Source organism: Sabethes cyaneus, chromosome 3, assembly GCF_943734655.1.
Source record: "Sabethes cyaneus chromosome 3, idSabCyanKW18_F2, whole genome shotgun sequence".
Lineage (NCBI taxonomy): Eukaryota > Metazoa > Arthropoda > Insecta > Diptera > Culicidae > Sabethes > Sabethes cyaneus.
Window position 1 is genome coordinate 241694527 of NC_071355.1, and position 21746 is coordinate 241716272.

The 21746-nt window shown below is 41.6% G+C and overlaps 1 protein-coding gene across 2 annotated transcripts in view; it reads right to left on the minus strand.

Moving 5' to 3' along the window:
* Positions 1–21136, minus strand: part of LOC128744441 (E3 ubiquitin-protein ligase Ufd4) — a 58438-nt gene extending 37302 nt beyond the window's left edge. For both annotated transcript variants that reach the window (XM_053841461.1, XM_053841460.1), the window contains exons 1-2: positions 20889–21136; positions 9187–10050 (exon numbers count right to left, since the gene is read on the minus strand). The gene's annotated coding sequence lies outside the window, so the exon portion shown is untranslated. The remainder of the gene's footprint in view (positions 1–9186; positions 10051–20888) is intronic.
* Positions 21137–21746: the final 610 nt, after the last annotated feature.

Consider the following 21746-nt stretch of genomic DNA (forward strand, 5'->3'; position numbering starts at 1 on the left):
GCTGATAACAGCTTCGTAGGCACAAAGAAACATTTTCTAAAGGGTGTTGTTCTGTTGTTCGCTCCCTACATTTGTGCAGAACACGATTTCGTGATCTTTGCAATGGGCGTTGCGATATCGACATTCTATTGACTTGAATGTCATTTGATTAATGGCCACATGTAGGAATGTACTTGAGGGCAAAAATTGATCTAACATCTCGTTCTGTGTACCTCACCATTCGACATCGAACTATCTTTCTGTTTCGAATAAAGCAATACTTAAAGCTATCCGCCTGTGGTCGGGCGCCGTCACGAGATGACCTTTCCATTCGCAGCTGTAGTCATAAATTTCATTACCCGATGGTAATCGTGAAGTTGTTTTCACGGAGAGAGAAAGAGAGAGTAAAAACCCTGCATAGCAATTCCAGGCAAAATGTGTTACTGCAAAAACACGCCAACAACAAGCTCGATTCTTGAACACAAAAAGACCCTTGCCTGAATCAGAAAGACAACTTTGGAGTTGAATAAAAAAACAACATAATTACGGTTCGACGTAGCGAACTTTGCATGAGCCCGCGACTGTCAGTTGAAAGGTGACTAACAAACACACATACCTACATAAAGAAGCGAAACACGCGGTATGGTACCGTAATGAAACCGGAAATATAAACATACTTGCACCGGTAGAAGCGCCGTATCATCTGATGCAGTGTGTGACAAGTACGAAACCACTTTCTCCCCACGCTTCCCTGTTCCCAATAAGGCTTGTTTTTTTTCGTTCGGGGATCCCTGAAAGTTGACGATTGTTGGATGAGCGCCTAGCCTGGGTGTTGGTTTAGTCGATAAACTGTGCCACAGTCTGCCCAACGGACACGGGGTGGTTTTTAATAAGAAAAATTGGATACCAAACTAATTGAAAAAAAATTTTACGTAGCTAACTGACCGAAAGGCGGCGGCACGGCAGTTGCTCATCGTATGGTTTTGCCTTTTTTTGATGGTACATATATTGCGAAGCGAATGAATTGATGATAATGAGTTGAAATGACGGGCACCCCGACCTATTTTTTGTTGTTCAGAACACACACTCACAGGTACTATTTTCTTCTTCTAGTGGAAGTTATTTGGAAAAAAGAAAAATTAAATCGATTTAGACGCTAGCAATGACGACAATAAAGTGAACTTCTAGAATTCAACAGTCCTACTGCAGAACAACAGAAATTTACAGGTAAACGAACGTGTAGGCGACAGCTTTCAGAAACTGCAACGAAATTGGCAAAAAGTGGTTCCAATCCCAATTTTGACATAGGACTACATCTTACAGAAAGTAAGGGGTGTAAAATCAAAAGCTCAAAGTAGAAAAGTGCTGCGGTTTTGAATTATTTGTTATTCATCTTGCAGAATCTTGCAGATGTTGCAGATCTTGCAGAAATGTCGAGAGTACAAGGTGCCCCGCCTCCCGGATCAGGCTTCATTGATTTCAAAGCAGCATACGATACAGTCGATCGAAACCAGCTATGGCAGATAATCACGAACACGGGTTTCCGGACAAACTGACGCGTCTGATCAGAGTTATCATTGGATCGAATGATGTGTTTCGTACGCATCTCGGAGAAACTCGAGTCCTTTCGATACGTGGGTTGAGACAAGGTGACGGTTTATCCTGCACGCTGCTTAACATGGCTCTTAAGGGAGTGTAGCCCGTTCCTAAGCCTTGCAGATGACATTGATATCATAGCCAGGAACTTTGCGACGGCGGAGGCAATCTACGCCAGACTAAAAACGGAAAACGCTACAATCAAGAAGCACGTTGCCGTATCAAAGCTGGCAATGTACAAAACTCTTGTTAGACCGGTAGTTCTGAATGGTCTTCAAGTTGTGACGCTGCTCATGAAGGACATACGCGCCTTTACCGTGACCGAGCGGAAGGTACTACGGTCGATATCTAGCGGAATACAAACTGAAAGCGGAGCGTGGCGAAGACGTATGAATCAAAAGCTACAGAGTACAGGCATTGCTTGGAGTTTCCCATCGTATATCTGGCGAAAGTCAATAGGCTTCGATAGGCCGGACACATCATAAGGATGCCCGACAGTGCGACGACAGCAGTCATCTTCAACAACCCCACCGGTACCAGAAGCAGGGGGCTTAATGTGGAAGCTGGCTCGACCAGATCAAAAGTGATTTGCGACTTCTGAGACGCCTTGGAAACTGGCGACCAGTGGTCCAAGATCCAGTTGAACGGAGACGACTGCTTGACACTGCACGAGCTACCTCGGCTGCATGCTGTTGACGACAACGACAACGACGAAAAATTTTCTTTTGTAACTCTCCATTGAGTGTTGAGTCAGAGTGGACCAACTACAATTCCAAATTTACTGGTAAAATACACTTATACGATAAACGGGTTAAGTTGAATTTTGGTACAATATACGCTACAATTAATAAAATACCATAGTTTGCTATTAAACCTATTTCAAAAAGTTCAGTAATTGCAACTTTTTTGTCTGTTGACACTTAGTTCACTCTGTCTGCACACAAAATAGGGTAAAACGAAAAGTCTCCAGACACAAGAAACGGGCTGTTTTTGTGAAAGTTTTTTCTATTATTGGTATTTATAAAAACCTGTCTTCTTTCCAGTCCGACCATACACTTGGCCCACTCGATCATTCAGAGTGAATTTGTGTCATAACATTTGCCCTTTACAACATTTAGGTAAGCAGCAACTTGATAAATTCTCAATTGTTTGCTGTTATTACCTCGTTTTTTTCGATTTCGCTGCTTGGTTCGGTCTGACTTAACACCGACCAATTGTAGAGTTTGACCGAACGTACATTCCTCCCAGTTGGCTTCGAGGTATGACGCAGCCCTAATAAGCCAGTCGTCGTATGTTCGAATCTCGACTGGGAGAGACTGCTAGAGTCAAAAGGATTGTAGCAACTGGCTCTACAATTGTCCTGCACTCTAACAGCTGGCTGCGAAGTCTGTCGTATAAAAACAGAAGGTCAAGTTTCGATAACGGAATGTAGCACCTAGGCTTTGCTTTACGTTCCTTCATCACCAAAATAGTTCAAAAAATATTTCGGCGACCATCATCTTTCAGCATTTTGAACCACGCGTTCTCTACGTTGCCCAGACTGCTGAATTATCTCCTTGATAGTTCCTCGCCCTTCAATATGTCTAGCGACAAGTCGTCTTTCTGTACGGTATGGATTTTATACTGAAATACTTTCCTAGTTTATTTATTATTTATTATTACAATAATTTATCTGAACAATGTTCTTAATAAATGGATGGATTCATATAATATTAGATCTCTTCAGTTTCGTCACAAATTTTTGTGTAGTTTCATTAAAATCGAAAATTTCATCAGTCAATTCAGAAGTCCTTTCTAACGCCTGCATTAATGGGTTCTTGATAACCAAACAACATATGAAGATAATTGGTTTGTAACAGGCCAGTAGAGCGAAGGGCACGTTGTGAAGCACGGAAATTTATGCGAGACAAAAGCGTCGGCGAGTTAGTGTCACCATTCATCAGTTTCGCAATAACAATAGCCTGATGCAGTTTCCGACGGCGCTCGAGCGTATCGATACCTAGTAGACGGCAACGGTCTGGATACGGTGGTAGGTTAACAGGATCGCGCCAAGGAAGCTTACGTAGCGCAAGTCGGATAAATCTTTTCTGGATACGTTCAATCCGCAAATTCCGAGACAACTGGTGAGGGAACCAAACCCAATTGCAGTTTTCTAGAATTGGACGAACCAAAGAGCAATAAAGAGCTTTCAGGCAGTGTGGATCCTTAAAGTCACGGGAAATTTTTGAGATAAAACATAGTTGACGAGTGGCTTCCGATATCAGAGTGGCGTGGTGTAAGTGAAAAGTGAGCTTAGAGTCAAGAACAACACCGAGATCAGTTACAGAGTCGACTCTTTTTAGCCACATGATAGCCAAACAATATTGGGTTTAAGGTACGGCGAAACGTTATAACTTCACATTTGGCAATGATGATCACGAGTCAGTTCCTCCGAAATCATTTTTCAAAGTTTGCAGACGACGACAATCTTCCGTGTTTCGAACTTGTAAATACAATTTTAGATTATCAGCGTATATCAATTTGCAGCCAGATTGTAGTAACAGCGTGACGTCGTTGAAAAACAGCATGAATAACAAGGGGCCCATGTTACTTCATTGCGGCACTCCCGAATTATTGGTAAACTGCGAAGATATATATGCACCAGCTTTAACGCATAACCCTTTAAGCACGGAGGTTTTTAGTTATGATATTTTTGGTTTTTGGATCAATATAAATTTTTTTTATCTCTCGAGATACCAAAACCAGTGTATTCTACATATTTCAATAAATGTTTGCTAAATTTAGCAACCTACACTATTGTGTGGGTTCGGCCATTGCACTATGGGCCAAAACGAGCCGAAAAAACGGACGCAATTAAGATATGGCCTGCAGGCTGATAAAATGTAGGTGATATTATGTAAAATTTTCCGGAGAATCGCATGGTGCCCACCGCTTTCCTGTTTGTCATCGGGAAGTGCCCCATTTTGCTCATTTTCCCCTATTTTTAACATTTTTTACCCTTTTTGGACTATACCAAGCCAGGCTTTGAAAAAACAAAACATGAAAACCTAATTATTTTGTGTAAAGAAGTCCACAGAATTGAATAGGGTTGACTCCGTTTAATTTAGAGCGAGATCATCGCTTCGAGGCTCATAGACTTCAGCTTCTGAAGCAGCGGAACGGTCGCTACGTAGCTATGGAAATAAACGCAACTTTTTGCAAGTTAAGTTTTTACTATCCTTAATACAACAGATATACTGGAATGTCCAGATTAGCTTAAAAACATTCAAATGTTGATCCAAGAATTTGTCCAAAAAATCCCGTAGTTGAATACATCATTTGCCATACTTCTTTATTATTTTGCTCTACAGTATAATGTATTCATTCTTACTGACTCAAAATTAGATGGCAGCAGCAGATTTCATTTTACTTCATCTGTTACCTATGACGTGAAAAAATAATCCCACTGCGGCCTGGAATATCTTCGGGAAAATGGATCTAAAATTTGCTAATATATTTGGTCAATCTAAGATGGTTCTTTGAAGACAAGTTGTATAAAAATCGACCACAAAATAGTAAAGATAGAGCCAAAAGTGTAACGGCAAGTACACTAATTTCTGAAGTCCCGGCGGGAACGTAAAGATTAAAGTAGGTATACAATAAGGCCGAACCTACACAATTGTGTAGGTATGAAAAACAATGTGCATAAGTAAGTTGTAAAAGTTATTTCCCGTAAATTTTTAATTACATCAATTAGAAATACTTATTACCAATAATTTTTTATCTAAGTAATTTCGAAATACGGATCCAATAAGAAAATACGACAGATAAAACTTTTTGCTGTTTTCACAAGATTTTTAAGACTAGACAATAATTAATTTAAACACAAAAGAAAACTTCTTTTCAGCTATTTTCTATTTTTTCTACGAGTTACGATTACAAATATGGTGCCATATTTGTAAAAGTACGACGTTTAGAAAGGAAAGGAAAATTTTTTAAAGGTAGTCATGTCTCACCTACACAATTGTGTGGGCTCGGGCTTAAAGGGATAAGATTCTTCCACGTAGGTATGAACTTAACCACTCAGCGAATCGGCAAGAAGCTCCAAGTCACGAAATTTTACGCAGTAGTATACCGTGATCGATCGTATCGAAGGCGGCTTTTAGATCAGTGTTAATAACATCAATTTGTGCTTCCTGTTCCATTTTCGAGATACACGATGAAGTAAACTCCAATAAATTGGTACATATAGAGCGACCTAGCCCGAATCCATGTTGGGAAGTAGAGACGTAATTCTTCGTCCGTGAAAAAAATGACGCCGCTCACTATAATCTCAAATAGTTTAGAGCCAGCCGAAAGGCTAGTGATGCTACGGTAATTTCTGACGTTCTGCCGGTACCCAGATTTAAACACCGGAAACATAAAAGACTGCTTCCATATTTCGGGGAATTTTCCTTGTGCAAACGACTGGTTGAAAATTAGACACAGTGAGTCTGCCAGCACATTACCACGTTTATTAAAATAAAACTAATAAAATTTCACAGACCAGTTTCTACGGTCGAACGATCCAAAAGTGTACCTTTTTAAAATGATTAACATGGTTATCAAGAACAATGGTGACTGTCTGAGTTGACCAGATCATTTCTAAAATGAACAGACGTGCGGTATGATCTGTTCGAAGAACCAATCAACCAAATAGCTCTCGGATAATCCATGCATTTTTGATACTTTGAGTAGTTCGAAAACCAGAAGAGAGGGATTTTCAAACCGGTCGATTCATGCGCAGGCGATTGAACCACATGGCTGCAGGCACTACTTGAGAGATTTCCATCGTCCCCAGGTGAAAGCCGGGAGGCTACGGGCCGCTGGTCACGTCTCAAGTATGCCGAACAACCGTTTGGGGGCTCCGTAGCCGCAAGGTTACCGAGTCTGCTTTGACAAGCGAGTGGTCATGGGTTCGAATCTTAGTGGAATCAAGCCATTCGATGTCAAATGACTTTAGCATGGGTTTATTCTCAGGCCCCCCTCGTTTACCCTTCCTTCATGCTGAATTCTAAATTTTCCCACTGAAGCATCTTGACAGTGCAAAAGTCCCTCCTAGGGAAGGGTAAACCCCAATACACACAAGCACGCATAAAATTTAATAAGCGCTCATTCAATAGCGATTATAGCAAAAAGAAATGCAGTGCAGGTCATACAGCAAACACTCGGGCGAAATCACAATATACTGGTCGCAGTGATGAGTCCACACAGGCAAAAAAATCCGCCCTGGCGGGTGTTGTGGGTTCGAATCCGGTTATAATCTTAGATTACAGCTTGGTTCGACTCATGCACCCTCCAGCATTGAACAAAAGGTAGGAGTCAAAAAGATACTTGTCAAGCATAGCTACCAATACCCCCCCCCCCTTCCTTTCCGCTCTTCCCAACCTTCACCAAAAAATTTTCATTTCTTTCCCCTACCGTCCCTTCATCAATTGTAGAACCATCGTTTCAAAAAATATTAATATATATGTATGACCGCATTTCAAGGTCAAGACTAAAAACTTGAGATTAGTCTAAAAAAATCCGAACAACCGTACAATGAAATCTGTCCTCTTCAAGAACGCCACCGGCACCAGGAATAGAGAGGCCCTGTGCCGACGTTTTTGTCAACGTTCAAGAGGCGAAGGTTCCCCTAATTTTTACGTTTCGTAGATTGATATTTAGCATATATTTAGTAGAAACATATTTAGCGAGACGACTTCGCAGGCCCAAAGTGCTAGATCACTCGTTCAGGTTGAATCCGACTTGCGAGTGTCGAGACGCGCAACGAATTGGCGACTTGTAGGCCAGGACCCAGGACCGTGAAAACAATGGAGGTAAGTTCTTAATATAGTACGAGCCACCTTTTATGCTCTATGCTGCTAGAGGAGAAGGAGGAGGAGAAGGAGGTGCTACATTCCGTTTTCGAAACTTCACCATGAAATCCATGATGACTGTTGGAGTACAGGACAGTTACAGGGGTACGACTTATCGGACTAGTATCGTATCTCGAGGCCAACTGTAATGTAACTGTAACTTTATCAGTCCAGTCTACCGTTAATTATCACTACTGCCGCACATATTGGATGATTTGATATCAGATCGGATGCCGTGTAGAGATGTCAGATCTACGGATGCATGCATAAATTTGGGACTCTTTATTTTTGTTTTGAGAGCAAACAACTTATCCGGTACAACTATCTATGTATATCGCATGAAACGGGCAAATCCAAATTCATAGGAATAGAGAAAATTGTGAGCTCCTAAATATATGCAAGCGCAAATATCCGTAGATTTGGCATCTGCAAAATATGGTCCCGTTTATTTTTCAGTTCAATTCAATATGAGCGGTAGAGGGAATATATTTCAAAGACGGATTCTTCGAAGGTCGACAAGATGTACCGTTCTTCCATTCAAGCGTACAGTGAAGAATGACCACACTATTGAAATCCCTATGAAAGTATCTTATTTTTTTTACAGAAAAAGATTAAGATTGAATGTATCAAAGCGGTATTTTGAGATATTGAGTCCATAAATTATGTCAGCGTGCCAAAATCCCATGAAATCCTGAAGGCCGGACTAGTACAATGATTTTGAAAAATGCTTATTAACAAATAACACATTTTATGTATCTAAACGCAACGGTTTTTAGCAGTGGTTAGCAATGTTTCCCTCCCGAAATCGGTATTGAACGTTCAGTTTGTTTCGTTAAAATAACTTGCTTACGAGATTTCGGGTTCGGGGAACAAACCGTTTCTAAGAAGCTGGAGTGCACAGTCTTCTAAAATCGAGTGGCTACGAGACAAGAAGGCAGATGCAGAAGTTTGAGGGGGTGGTTACGGTCTTTTGTTATAGGGATTTTCAAGAGCAAGCAGATGTATAATTGGCTAGATGTATAGTGACAGAAGTGAGAGATGACTGGGAGGGAGCCAAAACCGGGGTTCGAGGAACGTGAGTATGAATGTATATTCCACCATAACTCCGGAACGCCAAGTCGGTTCTTCGTCAAACTTGGAAAGGATCAGTGCAGTGCAGGGCAAAGGAGGAAGATGGCGATTTCTAACAAGAGGGGCTTCTCTGAAAGTTTCTGTAAGAGGAAGATAGGATGACCAATGATAAAGAGCAAATTCAACAACGTAAAACTGTATTTGTCTCGCTTTATAGGGATTTTTTCCCTTGTTGAGGACCTTGGACCACTGCTTTATAGGGATAATCGAGAAGAAGGCAGGGCGGCAACAGGGGAAGGGGAACCTGACAAAGGAAGTAGACACATTCAAATAAAGAAAAAGGGTTTTGTTTCCAGCATTATGAAAATTTTCGTTACAATAACATATATGCAAGTGATTGAGAGACGAAATCGTGCAGTTGCCGGTTAATCCTCTATTAAATCGGTAACAAAGCGCTTAACCTAATTAGACGTCGTTGATATTTGCTAGATGAGATCTCATTGTCTATGTCATTGTTATGCTACTCTAACCGAGAGTGCTGTGGATCGAAGAATTTGTATAATTGTAGAATTGGTAAACAGTAAATCAAACACTACACCAATACTGCTAGGTGTTATTACTAATAAGTGATGAACTGCTCACGTAAAGAACTTCAGCGACTTACCTCGGAAGAAGTTGGGTGCGGAGCAATGCGCTGTGCTGTGCCGTTGCTGTGTGTCTTATCCGGAGGGTCTCAGGAGTTACGTCTCGGGGTGCGAGATTCAACTATCGAACCGCAACCGCAAGCCGATGCCGATGAGCAACTGACGACGACGGTTGGGCTACTAGTGCTGTTGCTGTTGGTTCTGCCGTATTTTCCGGTTAAAACTCATTAAACCGGCTGCGGTTTGTGGGCTACTTTTATTTTTTCCAGTGCCTCAACACAACACAACACACACGGCTTCACTTAGCGGTAGCGGTGCTTCCGTCGGAGTCAAGATAGAAGCGCGCAATTGAATATAAACAGCAAACCAGACGCTGCTGATAGGATAATTGTCCGCAGTAAGAGTGAAACAATTTTTATTTTGATTTTTTCTTCTTCACTTCCTCTCCTGACTTGTATCGCGATGTTTTTTTTCCTTTGCTTTATTTCACAGCGATTTGCGAGGAGAAAGTTCAAACCACACCTCACTAAGCACTTGCACTGATTTTATTATGCTTGATTTTCTATTTTCTACACACTTTTTTTCGATGGTCGCGATTATTCACGCGCTTATTTGCCTACTTCTTACAATTAATTCGGCGAACGCGCGCACGGGGCTGCTTTCGTGAAGGATAATTTCACAAATTGGTTTTTTTTTCTTCTTCAAATTTTCCTTCTGATGTCTCACCACCTCGCCCAATTGGATTGAAAACGGAACGTGATTTCTTTTATGCGCGCTTGCTTCCCTCGTACTAGTAGGTCACAGCTGCTCTCTAGAACTGAATTGCGGACAGTGCGATTGAGAGGACAAATTTAACTTTTCAGTGCACGAACAGGATACTCGATCTGAAAGTGGAGGAGATGTAAGAGAGATATTAGTGAGGGGTGTAGTAATTAATTCTCGTTTCCTTGGCAGTATTTATTTTTGAAAATGTTTTTTTTTTTGCCATGGCAGATTCACTTATGGATTTTAATTTGCTATTAAAGGACATTAGTTATAGTGAAACTCCCTTCAAAGTTTCAAAAGAGAAAAACTGGGAAAAATAGATTGTTTCGCGGCACCGTAAACACTAATTCGAGGACGTATTTTTCGAGTTTACGCTGCGCTTTGCCGTTGGCAAAGTATCCGTTAGCGCAGCATTATAGCAGTGTGGCTAAGTGCTGGCGGGGTCGCGCGTAGATCGTAAATAACGATACCGACCGGTCGACAGACCGACCGACCGACCGACCGACCATCACAGACCTGTCATGATTTGGTTTTTCATCGAGTGCTCATAGCAGAGCGGAATGGTTCGCGCAACGGCAAAGCGCACTGTGGCGGGTTCATGCACGCGAATCAAAAACGCGATTGTTACGAAAATCGAGGTAACCAACAACCAACCGACAGACGAAAAGTTATTATGCAAAACAAATATGATAGTATTAACATGGCTGCACTGGTAGCAGCAGCATGCATGTGTGTACGGTGCAGTGTTTGCAGTGAAATCAAGCATTTAAGAAATTAGGGTTTATCGCGCTACAAGCGGAGCCCACGGTAGCTGCCTGCGGTACCCATTTTAGGTATGGTATTCGACAGAAACGTGAGATTTCGCTTCGAAGGTTGGAGGTTACATGAGGGTATCCAACCACCGAATGAACAAACGAATAATCCATTGTGTGGGACTGACAATAACATTATCAGTCATACATGGGCACACGTTCCCAGAAATGTGTACGTTTCAGATGAGTACAATTCAAACCTTACAAGAGATCTTAGAAAGCACGTTTTTTTCACAACTGAATGAAGTCGTTAGCTGTGGAAGACAGATATAAAATCTGTTCGGCATCTGTACTACCTAGTAAAGGAAAAAGTTATTTTTTTTATCGTGTTTCAAGTTCGTGAGCTCTAGATGTGTGATAATGTCCGCCGGTTAATAAGATAAATCTTGACGCTGTTGCGGCGGCGTTTCTTGTCAAACCACTGACAGACAAGCTGCGCAACCAACAAAGGAATTTGTTTTTAAAGTTCACTACGCACATTGTGCTGGCTCTTAAGTAGCTGAGCTGCCCCACTGCTATTATGAGACGCAGTTCAAGGAGAACGGGACACGCAAATTCACGCAAGTCTGCCACACCGGAGAGTGGTACGATTGTTCAGATGTTTTTACGTTTCCCTTCTGTGTTTATCACACTCTGTGGATGATGTGGTATCTCAGTTCCATATGCTGCTGTGTACGAGCTAAATGGTACCGGTTTAATGATGCCTGGTGTTTTCGCCTTTAAAATAGCGGCGTAATTGTTCCTTGCTAGTGTGCCGGTGTGACATGTAACGGTCTGTACCAGTTTAAGTTAGTAATTTGTGTATACATATAAAATTAATGTATACTGTTTTGCTCTGACTGGATAATTGGATAGGGGTGGACGGGGCCAAATGATTCTGCTATTGTGAAAGTGCTATCTCATATACGTGTCTGCTCTGTTGAATAGTTACGTGTTATTTCCAGTTATTCTAGGGAAGTCGTACCTACACTTATTATTTGTTTCTGTTTTCGTAACGAAATCTAAAAATATTAATCAATTATAGCCTCAAGTTTATGTTTATTGTTTATGTCTGCCAGACTTCGCTTTCAGTCTGGCATAGATTACCTCCGCCGTCGCAAAGTTCCTGGCAGTGGTGGCGAAGTCATCTGCAAAGCCTAGTAGTTGGCTACCCTTGGTGAAAGGGTTCCGCTCATCGGAACACCCTCTCAAGATCGATTTTGAACAATATACAGGATAAACCTGCACCTTGTCTCAACCCTCGTCGCGTCTCGAAGGGATTCGAGATGCGCATGGAACACATTACTCAATCTAATGTAGATCTGATCAGTCGCGTCAGTTTATTCGGCAAACTGTGTTCGTGTATTATCTGCCAAAGCTAGTCTCGATCGACTGTTTCGTATGTTGCCTTGTAATCAATAAAGATGTGACACGTGGACAAGTTGTGATCCAGATATTTCTGCAAGATCTGTCGGGAGGTAAAAATCTGGTCCGTAGTTGCGCGAGCCTTCATGAAGCCCGCCTGGTAATCCCCTACGAAACCCTGTGCTATCGGCGATAGCCGGTGTAACAGGATCTGGGAATCACGCTTTTTGTAGATGGAACAAACCGCTCCTTCCATCCATGCCTCCAGTAGCTTCTCCTCCTCAACACACCTTGGAAATAACCCAGTGTAGAGTCGTTGCCAGCATTTTTCAGCCATGGCTACAAAGCCCTGCCGGTAGGCAGCTCTGTTGGGCACTCCCAGGTTAACTAAAGGAGTAGAAAAACTGATTCAATTTGCAATTACTAGCCCTGACAAGCACCGCTTGGCTTTGAAACGCTTAGCGGTGGCTCCGGAGTTCCCATTAACTTGGCTTCCCGAAGAATTTCGATCGTTTGCATCATTTTCTTTTTCAGATATGTGTGTTGGCAGCACATTTATAGTTAAACCGAAACGCCATTCTTGATTCAATCCGTGCTATCTAAGGAAAGCATGATCCCACCGCCATTCGTTCTGCTTTCAATAACTGAAACCTGGCCAGCTTCTTCTCTAGCCCTAACGATGGTTACTGCAAAAAGCGTGAGAACTTGATAATACCGGCGCCAGAACCTCCTGTCTGGCCTGTTGTGTCAATCATGGTGTAAGTGCGAATGATGAGTGCAGTCTCGAAGTTATTTGAGCGGGTGATCATGAAACCTTTACTTTCTCACTGTAACCAATATCGACGTGCCGATCAACATGACTTCGCTTACTAGTCCTCTACTACTAGTAATCTGCTGTTTCTTATATCATACATAATGGACAGTTTGGCCCAACGAACTCAAATAGACTTTATACATACCGATTTGTCCGCAGGTTTTGATAAGATAAACCCGCCATTGGAATTCGGATTAGGTACACTGGGTGTTAACGATAATCTTTTGCAATGAATTTGCTCATATTTCACCTATCGAAAATTAATGGTTGCCGACGGAGGCTATCGGTCCGATAGCTATTTAGCCTCGTCAGGTGCACCTCAAGGAAGCCATCTAGGCCCTCTGATTTTTTCCCTCATTTTGACGTATGAAGATGATCTCAAAACGTACTTTCGGATCAGTTCAACTGACGACTGCACATCCGTCTAGAATCCTAGCTACAGTAGTGCTGACAGAATTGAATCTGTTCAACGTCGACTCCTTTTGATTCACTCCGCGAAAGCTGTCATGGAGTAACCCGTACCGTTTTCCCAACTACGAAAGCCGTTGTCAACTGAATGATTCAGAACCCGTTCGTGTTCGTAGAACTGCGTCCAGAGCTTTATATATTGCGGATAGCCTACAGGGTAGGATAGACTGTCCTGCGCTTCTAGGGCAGATAAACTTAAATGTGCAACCACGAGCTCTGCGTAATCAAACAATGCTGATTATTTCCACTTCGTCGCACTAATTACGACAGCATGAACAGTGTTATCGGTGGTTTACAGCGGGTTTTTAATCAAGTCTCGTCTTTATTTGATTTATGCGTAAGATTTGCTTGTTTTAGTATTAGTTTTAGATTGTTTTTGTATTTTTGTTTTGTTTTTGTTTTGTATGTATTGTGATATCGCCCGGGTGTTTGCTGTATAACCCGCACTGCATTTATGTTTGCTATAATCGCTATTGAGTGAGCGATATGCTTATTGAATTTTATGCGTGCTTGTGTGTAATTGGGTACTATTTCTTTAATGCTTTCTCTACTGTACCCACCACGTTCCACATGACAGTGCTGTCCTCAGTTATAGCCATCCCTGGCGCAACTAACCAGTGCATTTTACTATATAAGTCGTTTTTGCACTGTCAATAAGCCTTATCGGGATTTTATCGAATTCAGCATGAAGGAAGGGTGATGAGGAGCCGGAGAACAAACACATGCTAAAGTCACTTTGACATCGAATGGCCTGATTCCACACTGAGATTCGAGCCCATGACCATTCGCTTGTCAGAGCAGACTCGGTAACCTTGCGGCTTCAGAACCTTAAATACAGTGAGAAACTTGCTTTAGAAGAATACTAGCTGATTGCCCGATCTTTAGGCTCCCTTTGTCTCTCACTCATTTGTACATCTGTTATTGTAACGAAAATTCTTATAATGCAAGAAACAAAACCCTTTTTCTTCATTTGTATGTGCATACCCCCTTTGTCAGTTCCCTTTCTGTTGTATCCCAGTCACACGAAAATGTCTTCACATTATTCGCTATAAATAGCAATTTTTTTACATTTTTGAACCTCCTCCATGTTAATGGCCACCCTATTCTGGTTTATTTGTGTCAAAAACATGTGTTTGACAACCGACCTTTTAAAAAGAACAGTCCAGACGTTCCGGAGTTACGCTCCCTTAATTATGCATCGGTTTGCTCTATGAAAATCCTTATAACGGAATCCTTTTTTCTCGTATATCCATTTTTCGTAGAACCATTAGTTGCACAACTGCAATCGGTCTAAATGCAAGAGAAACGCAACCCCCTTTACTTATTTTGACCTCCCACCCTCCCCCATTGTTAGGAAACCTCCTTTTTGCCAATACCCCAGTACTGATTTCCTTATGTCAAGGAACATATGTGCCAAGTTTGGTGAAGAACAGCCAAGGCGTTCTGGATTTACGACTCCCCCCCCCCTTCCCTATTGTCAAACCTCCAGTGCTGATTCCAATGCACGAAATGACTGGCTTGACGGAAAATGCCAGCAAGCAATAATGAGGAGAAAAAGAGCTTAGAAAAACTATATAAGCATTGTCTTACGAGGGAGAATTAGTCTAAGTATCGACGAGCGCGGAATGAGTTGACCACGATGCTGAGGAGAAAAAATCTGTAATCTGGGGGGGTGGGGGGGTTGACTAGCTGGACGCTGATGAGCGCATTACTTCTACACTAGGCCCGAGGGGTGATCTTATATCAGGGCCTCCAAGAGTCATTGCTGCCTGCCGAGACAGCTGACGACAGCCAATAAAACGCAGTAGTGAATTGACTCTGGAGATTCCAAGATCAGACAATGTCAAGTGATTGGTCAAATAGTCACGTAGTAGAAGTCTAGTTATCAATGTTCTATGTTCTATTCTATCTAGTTTTTTTGTCAAAAACTCGCAAAGAAAAAAAATAGCATTCGAACCTACGCTAGACTTAGCGCAATCACTGAAGTTTGGTTGTACGTAATAACCACTGAGTAATTCCAATATTACAGGAAATGTTACTAATAGTGATGTCAGAAAGTCAAAACATTACTGGTGATAGAAAGAGAAGCGTTAACAACGTTAGTGACTGTAAAAGTAGATGTTAAACCAAGTTCTAATATGAATAGAGGACAGGTTTGAAGAAAGTATCGGCTTATCACTATGCTTACTAATGCATATCTCGTACATACCTATACACATATGCGCACCCAAACATGCGTATTTCTACGCCTGCATGCATGCTCGTATGGGCATATTTTTTATCGCTGTACTGCCTATAACTACGTAAAACTCCAAGATGCATCAATAGACTTATATTTACCGAGAGTTATGCCACTTAATAATATCAGACAATTTACCTCAGTACACGGCTTGAGCATCGTACTCGCCAGACTTAACAGCACACAATTTCCCTGACTTTTAAAAGTGAATCCCCATTAGGTTTACAGGACGACAGACTTGCCTTGTTAATGATGTTCCCTCAAGTTATATGATATCTATATGAACTTCATCCCTCCACGAGTCGTCAGATGCTCATAGATGAATATGACAGTTCATAAAAACTGGGAAGTCGTCGTAACCAACTGTCGAATAAAGCCTCTGGCAATCGGAGGCCCATTCTGGATTCGAGCATACAATGACTGGAATTGAGACCCAGTATAGTAACCTGAATCTAGTTGGGAAATGCAGTGGGTAGGCTTTAACTTCGATTTTACTGTGGACCCACTGAACGCAGCTCTAAGATATCTGAAGCGGGCACGCCACGAACATCATGCAAGCACGGCCAGCAATCCCCAAAAAATTTAGTGGACTCTCCCGGTGCCTTCGAATTGACCAGACCTGCTCAACTCTGCTTTGATTGATATAACTACACGTAGAGTTGGATCGCACAAAACTACATTATACTACTAAGATGAGTTTATCTGCATAGTTTTCTACACATAGAACTAACATATAAGCGGTTGATGAAAGACTCGAACCACCTACCTAATGCTGAGGAGAAAAAAAGCATCAAAAAGAGGACTGTAACCGTGAAGCGCTAAAACTACTATTCCGGGCTAATGATATGAGCAAGTTCTATGAGAAGGTGAACTATAGAATCTTGTAAAGCACACAGAAACCGGATCACAAACAAACGCAGGATGGCCGATAGGTGGAAGCAGTTCTTCGATGGACATCTCAATGGTGATATAATAGAAGGAGACGGAACGGAAGCTAATCTAGGAGTGCATACAAACGATAACAAATTTAAAAGAGATTCGACAATAAATCGATCAGCTGAAGAATAATAGAGCCGCCGGAAAGGACCGACTCCCGGTGGATTCATTCTACAAAAATGGCAAAGAATCACTAGCAACGGCACTTCACTGGGTAATTTGGAAGAGGAAGAAACTACCGAAGAAGTGGTTGGAAGATATGGTTTGTTCCATTTACAAAAAGGGCGAGCGACTGGACTGCTCTAACAAACAACCGCGGCATTACGCTGATCAACTTCGACTACAAGATGTTCTCCCAGATTTTGTTACGTCGTCTATCCGTAATAGCAAGAGAAATTGTAGAGTCAGAAGTTCAAGGTGCCACGCATCATATTTTTGTAGATTTCAGGGCAGCATACGATACAGTCGAGCGTGAATAGGTATTGCAGATAATACACGAGAATGGTTTCCTGGATAAACTGACGCGACTGGTCAAAGCTACTCTAAAACGAGTGCTTTGCTACATGCGTGTTTCGGGGGCACTTTCGAGTCTTTTCAGATAGTAGAGCGTTGCGACAAGGGAATGAACTGCCCTGGGTGTTATTTAACATCGCTATTGAAGGTGTGATCAAACGAGCGGGCATCGAAACGAGAGGAACAATCTTTGACAAAAGTAACCAACTCCAAGCCCTCGCAGACCCCTTTGACTTCATTATTAGAAACCTTGGAAGGACGGAGGCAAGACTAAACACGGAGGTTAGGAGGATTGGGTCTTATATTTGGATTCTCTGGTAACCGCCAACAACCATACGAGTAAGTGGTTTCAACAACGCATTCATGCTGGACACTCCGGGCACACGCCGCCGCACAAAACTAACAATAATGTATAAAAGCTTATAGCTAACAACCTCTAATTGGCCAGGTCACAACTGCATAGCAGCCCATATTGCTATTAAATTGCATCTATATGTGATAAGCTGAACGGAAAAATGACAGTTATTATTCATTATTTTTCAACTTGTTGAGTGAATTAACGTGGGAACCGTGGCCGGCAAAGCAAATCGAAAATGAAGAATTTTCAAAATCCGTCAATCCATTTTCGTGTCATACCGTGGCATACGGACATTTCATATTTATTTATATTCACTTTGTGATTTTATCACCTATTTCACCTATTTTCGGTTACGTAACCCTATCAGAATAACATGATATAATTACTTAGAAATTTTACATGATCATCTAATTTTAAAATGCAATGATTGTCCTCCACCAGTTTTTTCCCACTTTTCTCTATATTTCCCATAGAACGGTCACATAGAAAACCACGAAATGAGATTGCCCATGGATTTTCCTAGGGTGTTTGCCTCGCCTAGCATGTACTATAACATCGTGATCAAAACCATTTGATGATAAATTGCTATATGAATTCTTTGTTTGGCATTGTGACTCATAGTGATATTCAACCATCAGCCGGCCTAAGGAAAAAACTAATGCAAAAATCAACAGAGAACCACGAAATAAAATAGATGATAAGTTTTGCATAAAATAAACAAAATCATATCTAAAATATTTAATCTGTTAAAAACCGACTACCAAGTGTATCGACACATTTCAAGACGGCCGCTCGCACGACTTTCGCAGACGACAATGAGTGTTTTTTTTTTGCTGTTTCAATGCTGTGACTGACGGTTGGTAATTATCCACCCGGCTAATGATGTTATTACCTTTCAGCTGTAAAAATTACATTCAATGCTCGAGGTATGTTTGTTCGTCTGCATTATTCCTAAGCTTCATGGATGGTAACAACAAAACATGTTGCGCAATGTTTCATCATGTAAAAAAGTATCAAGTGTTTTTCGCATTCAGTTTGATGTGATTTCAAATAATCCTGCGACAGCCATAATAATAGTTATAAAATATATTATTTGAAGACAATTTTTTTCATATATGGCAAACGAGCACAGAAAAACGGTTCGTCGGTGAAGTTGGAGGCAACGCTAGCTAGCTAGCTAGTGTATACATTGCTGATGATGAATAATCGCACATGTGGCGATCACTCACCTCACCCTCCCTCCATCGTCAGTTCCCGACACAGCGAAAATTACGCAACATTTTCGGTACACTAAGCCGGACATAGCAGGCAGAAAATAGTGCAACCATCAAAACTCCAAAATTCATTAGCAATCGCGGGCGGAGTGTTGAACGATGGTTCCTTCTTCGCTTCTTAAGTCGCATCGACACTGCCGAGTGCAGTATCCGGAACCGATTCCGATCGTATGGCTCCGTACCTGCCACAGCTCGCCCCTCGACGCTAGTTTCCTTTCGTTTTCATTTTTTCCACCATTTTTCCTTTACGAAACCCGAACGATGAGTCATTTGTGCAAAAGAGGTTACCTTCACCATCAACCGGTGTGAGCTGTCGAATTTCTCGTTTCGGCTCAGCTGTGTACTGTACGCTGTACGCCTCGAGACACAAGGCTCTTAATGAAATGCGACTTTGGTTTTGGTGTGGTAATTTCGGGCGATTCTTTATGGCCCGATGGAGATGATGAACGACTGCGCAGCCAAGCACCAACAACCAGTAACATTTGATTTTGTTTTTGAACTCATTGAACTTTCGGCGGTTTTGCGGCTTTGTCTGACGCGCTCGGTTGGTTGATGGGTTCTCCGTAATTTCCGACCCAATCGAGGTATGCTTGCTGCTGGCTACGGTGCGGCTTCGGTGTCAGACCAACGCGTAACCGTCTATGTCTGAAAATTTGAAGGCACGGGACAGATCGTCTGTCTGACGGGCGTGCTTTTAGTGTGGTTTCTACAAGAAATGGCTGCCGTGAAATAAATTACCACCTTGGATGGAGGTTGGAGGAAGTTAAGTAGCAACTTATTGAGTAATTCGCACCGATGATTCGGTTGTCGCATTTGTAAGACTTGGTTAACGCTTATTTGGTAGTTTTAAAAATATTTTACGCTGGCTTTTAACGTTTCAGTAAGCGCAAGTAAGTTTACAAGGTTTAGTTTGTCACGGACTTCGTGATGGTCACCCCACATTAAATTTTTACGACCTAATGATTGACTCTGATGCATTGCACTCACTTTTATTTTTTCTCTTCATGTGTGTTTTTTTATAGTTTCTATCAAAGATTGTGCAATGTGTAAAAACCATCAGACATACGTATAGAAAAGTTGTCCAATCATAAAAAATAATCAAGTCAATTGAACAGTCAAAAGTGACTGATTGAAAAAAAAATCAACATTCTGACATTTATGAGTAGAAAATATGAAAATCACTTAAGTGTTTAGTCAAAACAATGTGCATGTCACTCTTCCGCTCTATATAGATTTCGTATCAAATAACAAAAATTTAAGTTCATTCTAGAATAAAACTTATGTCATTTAGCTGCCGAAAGATTGATAATTTCAAAATATAATTTTCTAGTGTTACACACATGTACCTGCTGTTCAGTTCCATACAATTTTGCTCTAATGTATTGTATTCCTTCTAATATACGTAACCCTAAATCGGGTTAAACCTATACTCTATTATTTACCACTGGTTGTAGTGAAACTTCACTATATCGTGCAATCAATACAAAATAAGAACATAATTGATTGGTTGACTTGACTTGCTATAAATCTAATCGGCATCTGGTGATGAAATACCGCACACGTGGATGTTATTTACGTGAACATTGACAGCTGAAAATAGCCCTTCCCGAGTCAAAGCAACCATAAAAAATCGATACTGCAAAAATTGCCATCACAATTTAAAACCACTTTCAATAATGGCCGTATTTTGGTTTACTTTTCATCACCCACTCTCCCACCCGCGGAAGCAACCAACGTACGAGGTGAAACTGCCCTGTTTACGCAAATGAGTTGAAATCAAAAGCAAACTTCAGAGAAAAAAAAAATAGTAATTTTCCATCATCATCAACATCATCGTCATCGCCATCAGCCTCGCCATACAAAAACCAGTTTGCCGATCCGACACTCAGCGGATGTATTTCTACGGATTCCCCCCAATGGGACGCACTGGGAGGCAACAACACGAAAATGACTACAAAATGGTACGCGCCGCGACCGCGATCAGAATCCCGCAACAAACCATCATCATCACCCGATTGCGGACGTCCATCTTGACGGATCACTCGGTTCGGTTGTCTCGTAACAGAACACTGTGTTTCTCACGTCTCATCAACGTAACCTTTTTTTTTTCTTCGTTCATGTGGTGCTTCTGCAAATTTTTTCCCCTAGCATTTCGTCAAACCTTTGGATTCGAATTTTCCGTGGCGTAATTCAACCTACCGTTCGCGGCTAGCGTGGAAATCCTCCGCTGGGCTGCACACCGTATCCTTTTACCTGGGTTGGTGAAATTCACCCACAAATCGTCCGTTTTCGGAAAATCACAATTATTTTCTTTTCTCCACCCAGTCACTGACTTTTGGGAAATATTTTCCTCTTCCGTAACCTAACACACCTTGGTGTGACAGAGATAGCACCTCACTGATACACCGCTAGGATTCAGAGCAACGCACGCACATAACCGAACCGTTCGAAATCTACTCACCGACTGATCTCTGCTTCTCGAACGGGAGCGGATTTTCTGTCAAGTCAGCTTGAGTTTTTGGCAGAAAAGTTAAACGTCACATCTGTACACGTTTACTCCAAGGTAGCCGAAGTGTGTATATAAAAAACCTGATAGGACAAGTCGTATCAAAAAAGGAGCCGATTTTTGTCAGTTCATTTGTCGACCTAGAGTGATTACCGTGGACCCCCGTTCGTTTGACCGTTTTTAATCTGAACACTTTTTAATTTGAACCCCGTTGGTTTGCACGACATGCAAATTAAAAATGGTTCAAATGTCATTCTCAACATGGCATCATTTGCTTATGCAGACAATGCACATAAACTCGATTTGTTTGTACTGGTCTAGCATGTTTAATCAGTTTCACAATCTGTTTCCCAACGATTACGATAGAAATTCGATCGGAGAATGAAATATTCGCTGCTTGCAACTGCTAACTAAATCAAACCATCAAAACAATAACAAAGAGCAAGGCGGCCTGTTCATACGAGTTTCAGCATATTTAGGGTGGCCAGTTGTTCAAATTAAAAAGTAACCCCGTTAGTTTGCATGAGGAATCGTTCAAACGAACGGGGGTC